General features: G+C 39.1%; 1 protein-coding gene across 14 annotated transcripts in view; it reads left to right on the forward strand.

Annotated features, from left to right (window-relative positions):
- Positions 1–9597: 9597 nt before the first annotated feature.
- Positions 9598–16072, forward strand: part of TNRC6B (trinucleotide repeat containing adaptor 6B) — a 123304-nt gene continuing 116829 nt past the window's right edge. For 4 of the 14 annotated variants that reach the window (XM_060694575.2, XM_087873897.1, XM_034403196.3 and 1 more), the window contains exons 1-3: positions 9598–9972; positions 13285–13329; positions 15997–16069. The gene's annotated coding sequence lies outside the window, so the exon portion shown is untranslated. Of the gene's footprint in view, positions 12313–13284; positions 13330–15996; positions 16070–16072 lie in introns of all 14 variants that reach the window. The other 10 variants (XM_060694578.2, XM_087873899.1, XM_087873891.1 and 7 more) reach the window with 4 other exon arrangements.

Raw genomic sequence — 16072 nt, forward strand, 5'->3', positions numbered from 1 at the left:
TAACATTTCTATTTATATTTTCTTAAAATTTTATTAAAACGTCTGTCCTGTTTTTCAATAATATTAACGATGGATAGTCAGCCTTCCCAAGAGTACCATGCTCAAAGTAGCAGAGTAGCAGATGAACCTACATTCATAGGTTTGAGGGCTATTAATCAGGGAGAAATGTAACAATGAAATTACTATACAAATTCCTTTTGTTCTATGTATTAAGCCAACAGGATATAAGAACATAGAATGTAAGAATGGCTATTTAAATGAAGATCAGTACAAGAGATGCCTGCTGAGATGTACAAGACAGCCAAAATTTGACATAGCCTCCATAAATAGAACTGACTGTAATAAGCTGCAAGTAGTATACAATATAAGTATTGGCTATTATAAATAATATTTAATCCTCCTCATCCGTCCTTATTTTTAAATGTATTTATTACATAGCTAAACTTTCCATTTAAATATTCACAAAGATTCCCGCTATTTTATGCCCAATAGATCCAGCATTATATGGACATTGCAACTTCGTACTTTCATACTCTATGAATAGCATGATATATTCCAGACAGGTAGACCAGGGGCTTGTACAACTATATACAGGTATAATACATATATAAGTGGCCCTTAGGAACCAATAGTAATAAATATTACATTGCATTTTCTGCCATATCTCAGTGGTGAATTTTCCTTGAGTGCATCTTCTAACACCTATGCTAATCAAACCACAAGATAGATGGATAGATGATGGATGGATGGAGAGAGTCATTTATTGCTTTCTGCAGTAGTTTGATTTCAACTCATCTTTACTACTCATATGAAGACTTTCTACAACATATTGTAGATATGGGGAGGTATCATAGCTGTTACAGAAGCTACTGTATATGCAAAATATTCCAGTTCTTAAAGGTACTTTTAAAATCATGACCTGGATGATTGAAAATCTCCATAGACATTCCACTTCCTAATATAACTGACTAGAAAGATCTCAGGTTATCTTTTTAAGAAGCTTTTAATTAGAGAACTGTTATTGACAGTTGTGGGCCGAGTATACAAATACTCTGAATAGATATAGTCCCACATATATGAATTTATTATCTACTGTCTCCCTGAGATGTCTCAAGGCATTTATTAATATACTTTTAACACAAATTGTTATAGCAATATACCCTTATCCCTTTTGTATGGAACCTTTCATATAGAAATTCATATAGAAACCTCACCCATTTTTTATATATGCTTTCTTGCAATGTGACATGGGGATCAGCTAAATGGCACCTTATTCTAGTTCTTTCAGATTTGGGAGCCATACTTTATTAAAACATTTTTCACTTGCACTTTGATTCATTGCTACTATGCAAACTTTTGTACTTATGGAAAGTTCCCTCATTTTTTCAATGTATATCTTACACACTTTATGGTATAGTGACTGCCATAATGCTTTATTATTTTGTTGCGGGGGGGGGCGCTTTTCATGTTCTCTTGAATTGTCTTTGAAACCTAATATTTTTTCTGAAACCCTACGTTTTAGTTTCCCATGCCTTACCACCTTACTACATAATGTATCTGATCTTACCAGTAATTTCATGCCTACTATCCCAATCATGCTTCTTTCAGGGTTGAGTGACACCTGGAGACATTGAGCAATGTAGGTTGCTTTTTCTGGACATTAGGCATTAGTAATAATAGCAATAGCACTTAAACTTATATACTCCACAGCACTTTACAGCACTCTGAGCAGTTTATGAATGTCGTCATATTGCCCCCAACAATTTGGACCCTCATTTTACAGACCTAGGAAGGATGGAAAGCTGAGCCAACCTTGGGCTGGTCAGGATCAAACTCCTGGCTGTGGGCAGAGTTAACCTACAATACTGCATTTTAACCGTTGCATCACCATGGCTCCTAGTAGTTGTTGTTTGATAAGGACATCCAAAAAAGGTAGGATTTTATTCTTTTCCCATTGTGCATTTTAATGCTGGCTTGTGTTGATTTCAGTGTTGCAGGACTCTTCTAAATTATCAGCTAAAATTAAAGCAATGTACCTTGGAGGGCTGAGATGTCCAGCTGAATATTTTAAATGTAAAGTCTAAATCCATTTATTAAGTTACTAGACAACTCATGCCCAGTTGGGTCATTGTTTCACAGATATTTCCTTAAACAGTGAAACAGGATGACTACTGGTGGACAAAAAATCAGTACAAGCAGGAGCAACCTCTAACTTCCAACAGGCTTCCCCATTGATTTCCTTGTGGAAAGTGGCAGAGAGCACTGTTATTCTGGATCTTTCCTTGCGATTCTGGAGACATGCAGCCCCTTTATCCTCTGTTTCTTCATTCTCCTTCCTTGTCACATCCTGTACATTGCCATTCTCGTTTCAGAAAAGTTTAATCCTGGTTGGCTTTTCCAATGAATTCTAGGAAGTCGTCAGAGAGGATCACATGACCTCATGAGGGCTAAGATCACCTGATCTCCAGTGGCTGAAGGGGGGGGCAGTCTACATTGTTTCAGAGTAGGAAACAGTTGAAAAGTGAAACAGGATGGATAAGGATTAAGGTATAGTGGCTAATGTATTTGACTGTGTTCTGTCCCGTTCCCACACGCACACACACCAACAGACGTCCAAGAGTTAACCAGCCGACAAAATCCTTTTCCTTATGATAACGGAACTTGGCAGCAACCTAGTGGCTGCCTGCCAAGAGTTTATTACTTACGAAGGGAAGAGATAACTTCTCTCCACTTCTGGTACATCAAAGTAAAATGCTCAATAATTACAGAATAAATCAAGTCCAAATATAATCCAGCAAAGTCTATAGCAAAAGTCCGGCAATGCAGAATGGCGTGGAAGCTTTCAGCTTCGTTTGTCACAAGGCTTGACTGGCCACCACGCTCCCTTTTATACCCTGTGGGGTGTGGTCCAGTGACTCAGCCTAATCTCAGGCACACCTTCTGTTGCACGCGCTTATCTCTGTGACGCTGTCGAGGATCCAGCCAAGACTCATTACTCTCATCACTGTCACCTGTGGCTGCGTGGACGTGCTTGGCCCCGGCCCTATCTCTTGCCTTTCGGCGGACACCGAAGGCATTGCCAAAGAGGAGGGTCCTGGAGAGGGAGGCCTTGCCAACTCCTCTCCTTCACTCTCGGAGTCCTCTCCTGCCAATGACACAGGCTCAGGTAATGGAGCCACAACAGACTGACACCAAAGAGATCCAGTTTCTTTTCTATCTGCGGCCATAGCACTAACTTGGTGGCCAACATATCTCACAGAGTTGCTGTGAAGAAATACAGGCCAATGGAGCACTATGTATGTACCTTGAGGGCCTAACAAAGATGGGATATAGATACAGGTGCATGCTTGTATGTCAGAGAAGAGACATGTAAAACAATAAAAATATCCAGGCCTTCGTGTACCTTAAAGTTGTTCCTTTAAGAGTCACATTAAGAGTCAGTACGTTGGTTCTAGGTGAGGGAAGGAGCAAAGGATTGTGAGAGTGGCAGGGAAACTGTCACAGAACGTTCAAAATGAACATCATGTGACCACAACAGCAGCCCAACCACAGCAGCAGCTTGAAGTAGCTATAACTTTCCCAAATTTCATTTCCTCAGGAGTCATGAGTCCCAGATTTTGGATGCATTCTGTATTCAAAATGCAGAATTCAAAAATCGATTCAAAAATTGTTGCCCTGTGATGCACTATCTTGCCTACTTAATTGTAATGAAGAGAATTTTAGTAGCATATAGAAGATGTAACAGCTGGCCAATTTGTTCTTCAGGCATTGTGAGAGCTATTGTGCTGTTACCTCAGAACATCAGATGACTAGGACTAGGATTGAATAGCATTCAAATCTTCACTCAGATGTCAAGCTCACTTGGTGGCTTTGAGCCAGCCTCTATCTTTCATTTGGATCTATGACTCTATGTGTTGTTATGGCGACAGAAACGCACAAGGGAAATTCACATATTGCCTTAAGCTCCCTGGAAGGAAGGCAGGATTTAAATAAGACAAATAAACTATATAGTGTTGTAAGCTATATGAAAACTATCTGACTAACCGAGATTAACTAAACAGTTTTCTTACGGAGGAAGGTTTATTTCCTCCTTTCACAGTATTATAAAACTTGGATCCCCAGTCTCCTTTACTGGTGATGTTTGCGTAATCTGTTGCTCTCATCTATTTCAAGATAGGCTAAACCACAAATTATTTGAAAATGTAGTAGTTACTATCCTATAGAACAATAGTGACACACAGTGGTTAAAGAAAACCAGCATTTTTCCTTTCCATAAGGAAAAGCAATACAACAAATGCATCAAACTTATCATATTTCAGTGAGATCAATCTTCAAGCTACTGGCAGTATAAAAATTTTAAATTACAAAAAAAACTATTCTCCAAGTATAGGCATATTACAATAGTAATACAAAATAAAAACTATTTTCCCAGTAAGTTTAATTTAACCTGGAAATCAACTTTTACTAAAATGATTTCTTCCAATTATAGGGATCATGACTTCTAGAATTTTCAGCAGCACTGTCAATATGTTAATTGGGAATTGTGGAAAAATGGGTTAAACAATTCTTCACATAGTAGTCCTAATGGAAATCACACCTATTCTGCATATCCATATTTCTTTTAAAAAGTGTCCAATGCATACAATTAATGTAAAATGCAGCTAGGATCTTAGGTTAGCAATATCTCCTATTCTACACAAAATCTCAGACAGTTCAACAAATTATTCTAACTGTATTAAGAAAAATAGGTTCTGTGTTTTGTCAAGGCTCTGATTTATCTTCCGAGTTCCTTCAAATAGGGTCATGTTTATTATTTATCTATTTGCTAACTTGTACTCCGTCTCATTCAATGCACTCCTGGTAGTTTTCATAAGGATCACAAGAAAGCAACCTCTAAAATAATAAAAAAATCAAACTGAATTAAAACAATTTAAATTAACATTAATTTTATTATAGTAAAATATTGTATTTATTTATAATATACAATATATACATTATATTACTATGGTAAATATTAAAAATTACTAAAAGATAATCAGCAAAGGCATGATGATAAAGTACTGTTTTTACCAGGGATTGCTGGACAAACTGTTTTTCAGAACTGGGGAAGCAACAGAGAATTTCTGCCCCTGGATCTGGTCTTTCTCATCTATCAAAGAACGGGGATCCAAAGCATCCTTTCTTAGCTGGTTGCACATAAGACATATTCTGCACAAGAAGACGGTTCAATAGGTAACCTGAATCCAAGCCATAAAAGAGTTTATAGGTCATAGCCAGCACTTTGAATTGCATTTGGAAGCATAGATGCAGCCAATGTAGAACCCACAATACAGGTGTAATGTGATGGTTCTCACCCATAACAAGCTTGCTGCATTCTATACCAATTGAAATTTCAAATCTCCGAGTCACCTTTAAAGATAGCCCCAAAAGAAATGTGTTGTTGTTGTTGCCAAACCTGGAGATAATGACTAATGTTGCCAAAGTCATTGGATAAACTTGCCTCTATTGCTGGACCATGTAATTTAACACCACCTTGTCTTGCTTATTCTGAAGGGACACTATTCACAAGTCATCTCTTATATTAATAAATAACAATCTGAACCTTATTGCCTTCTTTGATAAAGTGATTAAATTAGTGCATCAGAGAAATGCTATGGGCATAGTGTACTTGACTTCAGTAAGACATCTGACATGGCATACGTCTTGGTAAGATAAAAATAATGTGGAATAGACAATATCACCACCAGATGGTTCACAATTGTCTGACCAACTGCATTCAACTTGTAGTCCTGAATGGAACTACATCTACATGGAGAGAAGCACACGGGAGGAGGGTTGGACTAAATCATGGAGTTAAATTATATGATGAACAGTTGAGGGAGCTAGGTATGTCAAGCCTATTGATGAGAAGAATTAGAGAGGACGTGATAACTCTCTTCCAGCACTTGAAGGGATGTCACAGAGAACAGGAAATTGACTTATTCTCCAAAGCACCAGAGAGCAATAAAAGAAGTAATGGGTAGAAGCTTGTTAAAGAGAGATCCAACCTAGAAGTAAGGAGATATTTTCTGACAGTGGGAACAATTAATGGAATAGCTTCAGTGGTGAAATCCGAACCGGTTTGCTACCAGTTCGCTGGCAGCGCATGCGCACTGCACGCCAAACGTGCGCTGTGTGCGCATGCACAATATGCGCCAAAAGGAGGCTTGGGAAGGTAAGTAGAACAGTGGGGGGGGATCATAAACTGTTCAGTGCAGTTTAGCTTTGCTAGAAAGCAGGATTTCTTGCTTTCTAGCAAAGCTAAACCCCGCTGCACAGCTGGTCGTCAAAAATCCCGGTTCACCTGAACCGGTAGCTTTTTTTTACTACCGGTTCGCCCAAATAGGTAGTTTTTATCACTACCGGTTCACCCGAACCGGAGCGAACCGGTAGCATTTAACCCCTGAATAGCTTGCCTCCCAGACTTGTGAGTGCTCCATCACTGGAGGTTTTCAATATTAGACTGGACAACAATTTGACTGAGATGGTATAAGATCTCCTGCCTTGAGCAGAGGGTTGGACTAGAAGACCAAGTTCCCTTTCAGCCCTATGATTCTATGTTCTATATCAGTTAAAATCATGGTTAGAGCAGCTCCTTTTAGGAACAGAATATCTCCATTTTAGGACTGGCAATCATATACTAAATTTTTTACTTCAGCCTATTGCCTTAGAGTCTAGGAATTTTTTGGTTACTTAAGTAAACTAGTATTGTTATTTATTCGACCTGAATTCTCACCTTTCAATTTCTGCACCTATTGTCCTTGCAAATAATTTACCTCTTTTTTATGGTGGAGTTTGAGAAATACAATTTAAACAATGATTGGCTAGAAAAATGGTATATAAATCAAGAAGATCCCATTGCCTGGACTTCAGATCATACAACTTGTGAAGGAAAACAAATATATCACCACCATTTCATTGAGGATTGCTGTTGTAGGCCTTCTTGGTGATATAATGATTAAGGCTCAGGCCTAGGACTTTGAAGATTCAAATTTTGGTTTATCAATCACCTGAGAAGTTCACTGAGTAATCAAGCCGAACACACCTGAACCAAATCAAGAAAGCATGAAGTACAGATTTCAGTAAGCTATCTTTAATGCTAATCTCTGATAAATATAGAATCTTGGAAGCTGTAAAAAGAACTTCCAAGTTCATTGATAGACAGTTCATTTAGGTGGAATCTCTTTGAATGATCTCAAATGCTTCTTTCCACATATATTGCCACCTGGACTGAGTTGCTATTTATGAAATAAGCTGCCAACAGATTTGCCTTATATTACTTTAGTGTTTACTCCCACTTCTGTGCATTCTAAACTTCTCCACAATCTTACTCTCCCAAATCAATCTACTTTATATGTTTGTTCTTAAGGGAAAATATTGCAGGACATCTTCAGCTCCTAAAGGAAAGTTTTAACAAATAAAAGAAATGAAGCAGGAACTGAAGGAAGAAATATAAGAGATGAGCTTACCATGTCTGATTATGGTTTCTGGATGCAATGTCAGACTCTAGTAACGGGAGCTTCAATGACATTTGCTTAATTGCTTGCAAATAGATGAGATTTTAAGCAAATAATATTGTTTTAAATGTTTCACAGTTCAATAATTTAAACGTATCAGCCTCGATTAAGCCATAATAGCAAAATGTAAGAATGTATACATTCAAGCTACAGTAAATAATTAACATTACATTTAAACTGAATGATTGCCATCAATAATGAAAAAATATTTTTGCAAGTAATGAAAATGTTCTTTAACAGACTATGTGAATATTTTGACCTTTAACTACTTGCAAAAATCAAAAAGAGGATTTCAGAAGGAAAAAGCACAATTTCTGAAGGCCTCCGGTAAACTTCACATCTCTTGTTGTCTCTTCTGATGCTTTATAAGCATTATCTTATAGCAATCTTCAAATCTAAATTGCTAATATTTCAAAGTAAAACCAAATGTTATATAAACATAAGATTTATCTATTTTGTTTCATCTTTAAATAAAAGGCAGAAGGATTCTTTTGAGGAGAGGAAAGCTTTTAAGTGTTAGGAAACTATATTCTTAACATTTTGTAATATGTCATGTACATTTTTTGTGCTGGTCCGTGACCATAATAAAGATTAGATATTGAATGAATGCCACGTACACACTTGAAGCTTAACAACAATAAGAAACTTTTAATAATGCTTATCATGCATTATGGAAACCTGTGCTTCATGTTAAATTTGGCCTATTTGGCCAGTGACAAATCAGGAAGTTTAGTTATTAGCTGAAATTGTGCTGATTTCAGTGGGTCTACTACTCTAGACACAACTTTTTGGATCTGAGCTAATGGGCATGAATAAAAACATGCTTTAAAGCTCAATAAAACCCTACCAGATGCATTTACATTGCATATTAAACATTGTTCCTATTTATTTTGTAAGGTTTTTTTTGTGTGTCTGGCTAAACAGCACTTGGGCAACCTTGGCTAACCCAGAAACATTTAAACAAAAAGCAACCTAATGAATGGGAAACTATCAGAAAGCCTAAAATCTATAAACTAGAGTCTGACAAGTTAAAAGCCTTCCTGAAAGAAGGCACTGACAAAAATCACTTCCAGGCTGACACCTATGAGAGTTCTCACATGAAAAATAGACCATAACTGGCAATTACAAAAACAAGGGACACATGGAAAAAAAGAACCACCAACTCAACACTGGGGATTAAGCAATGAAATATTATTGGAAGGGGGTGGATATGCAGTTCTATTTGAACATTGTTTATATATATATATATTCTTTTGGGTATTGGTTTCCTAATTTTTATTTTGCTTAAATTCTTGGATTTCATGTAAAGGTCCTTGAATATATCAGTTCTAGTGCTCTCTCTTTGGGAATAGTCACATCCACCCAAGTCACTAGAAGCAGAGCTCAACTCCAGAGGGATTTTACCTTTATTCTACATAAATGCATCCGCTGGGGGAGCTTATGCAGTGGTGAAATCTTAATTTTTTTAGTAAAAAATTTTTTTTTAATTTTTTTACTACCGGTTCTGTAGGTGTGGCTTGGTGGGCGTGGCGTGGCTTGATGGGCATGGCAGGGGCAGGATATTGCAAAATCTCCATTCCCATCCCACTCTGAGGCCAGCCAGTGGTGGTATTTGCCGGTTCTCTGAACTGCTCAAAATTTCCGCTACCGGTTCTCCAGAACCTGTCAGAACCTGCTGGATTTCACCCCTGAGTTTATGGTTTGGGTTGCTAACTCAGAACACGAAGCACGGGAGACACTAATTGTCCCTTGGCTTTTTTCCAAAGGTAACAAGCCAGCTCTGCTGCAGTTGCGCTCCGTTTGCTCTGCTAACCGGGGCCCCCCTCAACCTCTGCCCTAAAACTTGCCACGACGGCACCAACAGCCGTTCCCGATCTCACGACCTAAATCCAAAAGAGGGGGGTGGGTGGGATGGGGGGGGCGCGCGAGAGGACTCCCGCCAGTCAGGCTTACACCGAAAGCAGCGTCGCCCTGAAGGGCTCCTGCTGTCATAGTCACGCGGAGGCTGCCCGAGGCCACGTGCCGGATCAGCAACAAACGCCCACGTGGTCCCACAGCTGCGCAGAGCACTTGGCACTGCGCTTGCGCGAGGCTGACTGGAAGGCGAAAGTATTGGAAGGCTTTTTTTTTTTTTTTAACAATTTGAGCGAAGAAAACGCGATACGGAATAATTTGCCTGTTGCCTTTTAATGTGGAAACATTACAATTCCCGTTAGGACTCAAGTGATAGCGCTACTGCTTTACTTACGCCTAGAGAACTACGTTTGAACGCAGGAGCATCATGGTGGCATTTCCATTATCTTAACCATTTCATTATGCTAACCGTTTTCAAGTGATTAATGGGTACAAACCACCCGGCTTTGATATTTATGAACGCCACAGGGAATCGACGTTCGAAGCAAAAAGTTCCAAATGCGTAAGCCATAAAAGCACACGGCCTAGGCGCTCTGAATGTCCCTTTTCTGATTTTATAGCGGCTTCCATGAATGCTGTGGATTAGTTGTGGTGACGAAATATAGAACCAATCATTTCGGTTGAGGAATCAAATGGGTGGGACAATATGCAGTTTAACTTGACGGACTGTATTTTTAGCGAATTAGAGAAAAGCCAGGAGAAAAAAAGAAGAAAGGTTCAAGTTTAAAGCAGTATACGTAGTTGGCTTCGCCAATAAGACACCGGATGGTTTACACACCGTCCAATTATCATCACAAGCTTAGAGGGCGGAGTTAAAGTTGATAGACATAAACTTTTAACCATTGTATCGCGGCACAGTTAGGCAGTTAGCCAATGGAAAAGAGGGAGAGGCGGGAGAAAGGGGAAGGTCGTATTAAAGACAGCCAGAAAACGAAACCAATGGACTCGAGCCTTATTGCAGGGCTACCAATAGGCGGCTCGGGAGGCGGGTCTCTATGTGTTTGGGTTCGTGCTTCTCCAGGGAGTGAGACGGCGGCGACGAGGAAAGTTTATTTTTTGGAGGCGGTGTTTCCCTCCTCCCCCTGCCATTTGTTTGGATCTTAAAGATAAGCTGGTAAGGCGGCTATAGCGGCTCCTGCAGAACCGCCGAGGAGGAGGCGGTGGGCTTCGCGGCTGCACCGCGGCGAACGGAGGGGCGACAATCGTGGCTTTTTGTGGGTGAGTGGCGACGCAGGCCTCGGGGATACGGGTCCGTGCTCGGTTTCAGTAGCCCGGGCGTCTTGAGGTAACGCCATGGAGCCTTTCCAGAGCATCCTCGCCATTCCGCCCGGAGCGATTATAAATCCTGAAGGGAAACCCAACGGTTGCCTCGCTTTCATCTCCCCTCCCTTCTACTCGGTCGCCAGTCGTATTTTTCGCTAGGGTCTCTCCCACCCCTTCCCACCCCTAAGAGGGGTGTGTGTGTGTGGATCTGCCTTATTTAGCGTCTGTAAGCCGCAAAAGCTTCCCCGGATCGGAGTTATTTGGCTACTGCGGGTGGGGGGGGAGGGGGGGCTTAGAGGCGTTTCCGCAGCTGCGCCTGCGCACTGACGGTTTATCCGAGGGTATTCGTAGTAGATCGTCGAGTACTTAAAGCAGTGTTTCTCAACCTTGGTAGCTTGAAGATGGGTGGACTTCAACTCCCAGAATCCCCGAGCCAGCGCTGCTGGCTGGGGGATTCTGGGAGTTGAAGTCCAACCATCTTCAAGCTACCAAGGTTGAGAAACACTGACTTAAAGGAACGGTTCCCCTCCCCCGTCAGCGACACCTTTTTTTTTGCGGGCTGAATTGAGTCTCGTCCCCTGAGGAAAAGTTTCCTCCAGAACCCATGAATGCGATTTCCGTAGCATGTTGAATCGCTTCCCCGCTTGGAGGAAAGTCGTCGGCAACCTACCGGCTGCTTTTCGGTCTCATCCGCTTCTGGAGCCCAGCTTTGCACGTATTTGCTCTCGGTGAAGTCCGGGAGTTGCTTCCAAAGCCAACCGGACTATCCTGAACGTTGGTGTAAAGTCTTATTTATAGCAGCGTCGGTTGTAGCAGTTCCCGGTCCTTTAAATACAGCGTGAAAAACGATCCTAAAAGATATAAATAAGTGTCATCGCCTGGCTGGCTTTCTGTTTCCTTCTTCCATCAACGGGACTCTCGCAGCCTCTAGTGTCGCTAGTTTAGAGCATTACCATGTAAATATTTATTTGGTCCGGCTAAGAAATATTGGAACTGAAGGCAGCGTGTTTCTCTCGGTTGTACTAACAAGACACGGAAGAGCTCAAATGAAAGTCATAAAATCATTTAAATATAACATTAGAGTCACGCTGGATCAACATACGTGCATGATGGATGGTAAAAAAAAGAGGTGTAACAAACGTACGATGAGTTCCTTCTCATGGTGTTAAATGTTTGCTGAAGTAAGATTACTACCTGCCATGCAAGAAAAGTGCAGCTTTAGGTGCTCCTTTCCCTTTATGATCCATAGTATGGTGCTGCACCTTATCGATGTAATAATCAACTAGTATGAAGGTGTAATTAGGAAATTAGTGGCTGCATTGACTAGCCTTTAAAAAATTAAGGGGAAGATTCACCTCTGTAGTTGAAGAGTCAGGTTGAGTTTGGAAGAACATTTAATATTAGCACAGTTGCCTGCAAACCAGAATGCAAAACTAGTATTTGCTATGCTAGCAAGGAACAAAGTTGATGTCAACTTTAAGAGATAATAACATCCCTTAATTATTGCTAAATATGGAGTGAAAGATTGTAGAAATAATAACATTAACTAAAATGGATCCTACTCTCCTGTGTTGCTTAGGTAAGAATCTGTTCTGTGCTTGCATTCATGTTATATGTTATAGAATTTGATAATTGTCTTTTAGTCATATAACAATTTGAACCACTATGGCAGAGAATACCTTTTAAACTATTTCTGGAATGCAAAAAAATTGTTTCTTAAAAGATGGAAAGGTTTGGTTAAAATAAGCAACTTATTTATGAATCCAAGTAGAAATTAGGAAAGGTTCCTAAATCTCAAAATACAAATACTCTCCTTTGAAACTGTAGTTATTTCTCTTTATTCGGATCATCTCTGTTCCCCTTGTTTTTAATTGGTTCACATTGCCATTACACAGAATCCCCTTACCGAATTGGAATGTCCCACAGTTTTTCCTATATCAACTTGTTCTGTGCAACACTGCCTATCCAAATCCATTTTTCTTATTCTTTCTGTGTCTGGTTATGTCATGCTGTTTCCTCCTTCTGCATACTTCCCAGCTGTCCCTAGTTGCCCTGATACCATCCCAATTTACCCTTTTTCCCAAGCAGCAACAATAGAGTTTTTCTTTTTGTGGGAGGAAAGTGAGATTTTCACCAAGAATTGCTGATCTCCACAGATACCTGTCATTTTACTTTTTCAGCATCTATATGGCTTTCCTGGATTTTGAGGCATTCTGTGGGATGACAGGTTTCTGCAAAAAACTCTCCGGTTTGAATTGTTCCTAAATTATCTGATGATTAAAAAATAAAATGCTCATAAATATCACAATGGATTTCATGTACAAGGGGAACATTAATTATCCCAGTCATAAATCTTGTCTTATAATGTGTAAATTATAAAATGTTTAGAGTAACCTTCTCTGACTTAGAAAAGCTTATGAGTCTGTAGTATAATATATACAGATATATATTTCATTTTGACTGTAAAGCAAAGAGAAAAATGTGCTATCTAATATTGAATTTATAGTTAAATGCTTTTTTGACTCTTAAACTGATTATATAAAATCTATAGATAATTGAAGCTGCTGTTGATGAGACCATCAGGATTTTAATGCAGGTAAACAATTTAGTTGTTTTATTCAAGTTTGTTTTATAGGAATATGCCAAATTATGAAGTTAATAATTTCTTTTGAAAAATCTTATCAGTTAAATTCCTGTTATACTAATTAAGATACATATACATATTGTTATCCAATATGATTTTGTCAACATCTATAAGTACATGAATTTCCTATGCTATGTTTACATATTCTCAGTTAGGAAAAGCAAATTTTGCAAATGCTTTTGGATAGGTTTTACTTGATAGAAAGCATCTAAGGGAAGTTTTTACTGTGGCATTACTAGGATATAAGGATTTTTCCACAGAATTACTGGCTATGTCTACATATGGTAGCCTCTCGATTTTGCTTAATTCATGCTTGTGTTCCCTTGCTGTGCAAAGGGAGCGTGACAGCATTGGTGACAAAATAGTTGTCTTTTGATTGATTTGCCAGAGATCTCTCATTCTCTATCCTCCATCCCCCACCACCACACACACACATCAAATAGACAGTGGAAATTGTATTGGATTTAAATTAAATTTAAGATTAAATGCATGTGTTTAATGTGAACATTTTACTTGTATTAATAATCCTCCCTTTCATACTAAAAGCCACAATTTGGCAGCAATGTTTAAAGATCCTTAATAGCTGCTTTTGGAAGGCTTTATCTGGCCCTTGGACTGACACTTGTGCAGTAGTAAGCTACTGCAATTATATGATGTGTTTTACATAGATCAGAGATGAAAGTACATAAGATTAAATATCACGTTTGTTAAATCACTGTGTGTACAGCTGTGTTTTAAAAATACTGTTAACTATACAACAATTTATACAACAGGCCTCGGCAAGGTGGACAGCATAGAAATTAATAATAAAAGGTATATCTAACTGAGTGGTCTAAGATGGTTATTTCTGTATTCTGATTTCTGCTGTAATTGCTGAAATGGATCAGCTTTTTCTTTTATTTGTGGTTGATACTTAATTAGTGATTGATTAGATTTTGATTTCATTTAGTTTAGGTTCTGCCCAACTTCAAACAGATTATGAGTAACTCGTAATATTATCAACAATGAAAATGCAACACAAAAGAAGTTGGGGATCTGGTCAAATTCACCCTAACCTGAGATCTGGGAAAACAAGTCTTTAGGGCCTTAGGGAAAGGCAATCAAATGGATTTCAGTGGAGAATCTTGTTTCAAAGCATAAGAACTATGACAGATACAGATACTTCCTAGATGGCAATACTTGATCAAAGGTACTCTGAGCATGCCTTCTTCCACTACTTTTTTTTTTTTTTAGCGTATGGCATGTGTTAACCAGGGATCACCGAGGTGGCTAGCTGCCTCTGTGAAAGGAATTTTTCAGGCGGTGTTATCTCTACCCATGGGATGCCTGAATGCTGGTAGGCAATCGGGGGAGGCTCCTTTCTTGTCCCTACGTGGTTTGTTTGCTCACGGGAATCGAGCCACCGGCCTTAGCAGACTTCAGCAGTGTGCAGGCCCAGCGTCTTACCATGTGAGCCATCGTGGCCCCTCTTCCACTACATGTTAACTAGAGAGAAACTATAGAAATAGACAATCCCTCACATCACCTAGCCATATGATATGTAGGACTTTATAGACCAGCACTTGCACCAGGAAGCATACGGGTAGCCTGTGCAGCTCGCAAAGTGGAGGTGTCTCATGAACATACCCAGACATACATACCCATCAGTGCCTGAGCCACTGTATTCTAGACCAGCTGACGTTCTGAATGGTTTTCAGGGCTGCCTTGAATAGTTCTGATGGCTGGAACAGGAACTTCAATTTGATCCTTCTTAATAATGGCATTTTGCCAACTGCCATTCATAGTTAATATCATGGCTTGCTACTTGGCACCTTTAGATTGTTTTGGTTATTCTTTCTTTTCTACTATGGGATATAACTTAGTTCTCCAACATGTGGAACCTTCTGCTTTTAATAGCCAGTCTATATTTCACCAGACTATTTATTATTATACAAGATAGTCCTCAACCTACGACCAGATGTTTAAAAATTATTCAAAGTTACCACTGACTTGAAAAATGTTAGATGTGACCTGCCTCAAAGTTACGACTGCTGTACCACCCAAGCAGTCACATGATTGCATTTCAGGCACTTGGCAGCTGGCTTGAATTCACAATCGGTTGCAGTGTTCGGCAGTCATGTGGTTGCTTTTTGCACCATTTTTGCAATTTTCTGGAAAAAAATGCCCATTGGATAAGCTGGATTCAAGCATACAGTCACATGATTCACTTAATTACCATCCTGACTCATTTAATAACTATTGTAAAAACAGTTGTAAAATTAAGTCCAATCACATGGCGACTTGACTTGTGACCACAATGCCTTATGACCAAATGTCTGGGTTCAATTACGGTTATAAATCAAGGATTATCTGTATGGCAATTCATACAATAGTAACATAGTGCATAAATGTCTATGCTTATTTTTCCAAATCAAGAATTGTATTACTGTTACCTTTGAGATAAAATGTATAGTATTTGTCAAAATAAAAGTAATATTTAATATGTTGCTTTGTTATTTCTAAGGCTTTTTAGAATTGAAGTGAAATTATTAATGGTGAAGTGTCATTATAATGTAATAATTGTTCCCTTGTTATGAACAATAGAAAAATGCTGGTTTCTTTTTGTTTTTCTTTCTACAGTAATTTGACTTTTGCACTGAATGTAGCCAGGACAGGTGCTAGTGGGCTTCAATAGCCCTAAGAAACTGTCAAGGTA

This window comes from Pantherophis guttatus, chromosome 7, assembly GCF_059756535.1.
Source record: "Pantherophis guttatus breed Tessera chromosome 7, ASM5975653v1, whole genome shotgun sequence".
Lineage (NCBI taxonomy): Eukaryota > Metazoa > Chordata > Lepidosauria > Squamata > Colubridae > Pantherophis > Pantherophis guttatus.